A 2,445-nucleotide genomic window follows, 5' to 3' on the forward strand; every position below is an offset into this window, starting at 1 on the left:
GACTTCTTGAAATATTATCTTGGGGTGCCTTGGGCATCCCCAAGCTTGAACTTTTATGTCTCCTTAATTCCTCTCATATCATGGTTTCTCTTTTTTTTATCAAAAACTTAATTCACAACAAACTCAACAAGAACTCGTGAGATAGGTTAGTATAAACCAATGCAAAACCTTATCATATTCTACTGTAACAAATCACTTAAATTATTATTCAACATTGAATACTAAATGCCTCTGCATATTTAATACTCCTATCCTCAAATAGAATCATTAAACAAGCAAACATATGCAAACAATGCAACCATAACAGCAATCTGCCAAAACAGTATATTGTGTAAAGAATGCAAGAGTATCAATACTTTCCTGACTCCAAAAATTATGAACTAAAATTCCCACTATAATAAATTTTATCAGAGCTCAATTTAAAACAAAACAGAGGCAAGCCAACTCACCTCCAGAAGGCTCCCCCGATTTGGGCTTCGTTGACCGTTGGATCTGTCTTCTGATGCGTTTGAGCCATTGGATTTTTACAGCAGTAAAACCTAATTTTCACCTTACGGTCATCTTCGCTGGCCAATGACGGGTGGGCTCGGGTCGTGTGCTTGTTGGCTGGGTTCATCGCCCCCGCGTGTAGGAAGTTTTGGCCAGTCTGCTTCGCGCGTTCCGCGGCCAATCCAACCCTCGCCTCATCCCACTCCCACTCCAGCCGCCAGACAAAACCTAGCCCCCTTGCCCAATGCCCCCCGATCCCCACAGCCGTCGCACGACTTCGCTCCTCCTTCCCTCCCACCGTACCCTCTCCTTGCTTGCATCCGCCTCCTTTCCACCTCCGCCCGAGCTCCGCCTTCCTCGCCCGCCTCCTCCTCCTTGCCATCGGTGGAATCAGTGAGCATAGGGGCAACAGCAATGGCTGGATGCGATGAGCTTGCCTCCGGTGGCGCCAGGAACCTGCAAGCAAAGGGCGACCCCATGGATCCATCCCTGCAGGGAGAGAAGATGCGGATGGAGGATTGAAGGATAGGGGGAGGTAGGCGAGCTGGCGGGGTGGTCTCGCCGGCGATGACAGGGCTGACCGGCCGGAGTTGGATCGAGATCCCGGCTCGGCTTGGCTCCAACTCCCTCTTTCACCTCTCCGCTCCCCGGCACTCAAATCTGGTAAATCTCCTCTTAGTTAATTGTGCTCTTGGACGATTACCGGATTGGTTATCAAGAGGAATCCTGATGCTACCTTGGAACTGTATGGTTGGCTGATTTATCTTGTTTGACCCCTGTTCCAGGCTCTTCTGCACACATAAGTAGCTATGGAAAGAAAGCTTGTAGTGGAGTGGGTTCCTTTGTATGATCTTGGAAGATGGTCTGTGTTGTTGACTATGGACTTCAGACCGTTTCTATTTTCCTCCATGAACCTACCACTGATGCTTTGGAGGTGCTTGCTTTGTGTAGATGACCTCTGAACCTCATTAGAAAGCATGGCAACGGCTTAAGGTTAGCGCATTTCGAGAAGCCAACAGATCACCGCCTACTTCCTTAGGCTGACAATCACCTGCGGGATAAAGTGTGATGTTTTGCCTGAGGGGTTGGAGCAGGACAGCAGGAGGAGGTGAGAACAAGGGTCGTTCCAGATCCACCTGAGAACCATCCAAAGTTTTTGTTAATAAATTTCTTCAAATAAGCAGTCCATCCTATTAATTACAATCCTTTTAGTTCATTTGAGTAGTAGCTTACTTAGTTGTTTATGTGCTTATGAACAGATGAGTACACTTTTATTTTGCTTGGCAGGGACAAGATCTTGCTGTTAATCAAATTCCTACAATATTTTTTCCTGATCTGAATTATGAAATTTGCTTTGTTAACATCTTCATATATTGTCACCTAAAGGGTGTAGGCTGAGACGATCGTTTTATTTGCAGACAAGATCAAGGACTGGGCCAATGTGGTCGTCGCGCACGAACCAGTGTAGCCCATTGGCGCTGGGAAAGTTGTATCAGCGGCTCAGGCACATGAAGTAAGTTCCTCCATTTAGGTGTATTGGTGTTTCTGAACTAGCAGACACACATCAGTTTTGTAAAAGGAAGCACGAGGCGGCATTAAAAGAGATCAGTCAGATTCTTCTTCCAGGTAGTACATGTTATCACCCATCTGGAATTAAGAAATGAAAAGGACTGATCTGATGCTGGCTGAAAAATCAGTGAAGGGGAACAACTGCTACTTGATTTTGATTTGCGTATTTATTTTGATACCAAAGTTACAGTTGTGAGGATGCTTCCCTGAAGTTAACTTTGCTAATAAGTTAGTATACAAAAAATTCTGACACATAACATTAGTCTCTTCCTTTAATCGTCGGTGCATAACCATCGGGCACTGTACAAGGTCTTAGGTCTCCCGGAAACAAAAGAGAAGAATCTTGGGCATGAAAGAACAACTTTATTGTTTGATGCTAGCTGGATG

General features: G+C 45.4%; 1 long non-coding RNA gene across 11 annotated transcripts in view; it reads left to right on the plus strand.

Annotated features, from left to right (window-relative positions):
• The first annotated feature begins 675 nt into the window (after window positions 1-675).
• Window positions 676-2,445, plus strand: part of LOC119322738 — a 6,271-nt gene continuing 4,501 nt past the window's right edge. For 8 of the 11 annotated variants that reach the window (XR_005155826.1, XR_005155821.1, XR_005155829.1 and 5 more), the window contains exons 1-4: window positions 676-1,152; window positions 1,275-1,351; window positions 1,441-1,597; window positions 1,908-2,002. This is a non-coding gene — a long non-coding RNA (uncharacterized LOC119322738). The remainder of the gene's footprint in view (window positions 1,153-1,274; window positions 1,352-1,440; window positions 1,598-1,907; window positions 2,003-2,445) is intronic. The other 3 variants (XR_005155822.1, XR_005155828.1, XR_005155825.1) reach the window with 2 other exon arrangements.

This window comes from Triticum dicoccoides, chromosome 6B (assembly GCF_002162155.2).
Source record: "Triticum dicoccoides isolate Atlit2015 ecotype Zavitan chromosome 6B, WEW_v2.0, whole genome shotgun sequence".
Lineage (NCBI taxonomy): Eukaryota > Viridiplantae > Streptophyta > Magnoliopsida > Poales > Poaceae > Triticum > Triticum dicoccoides.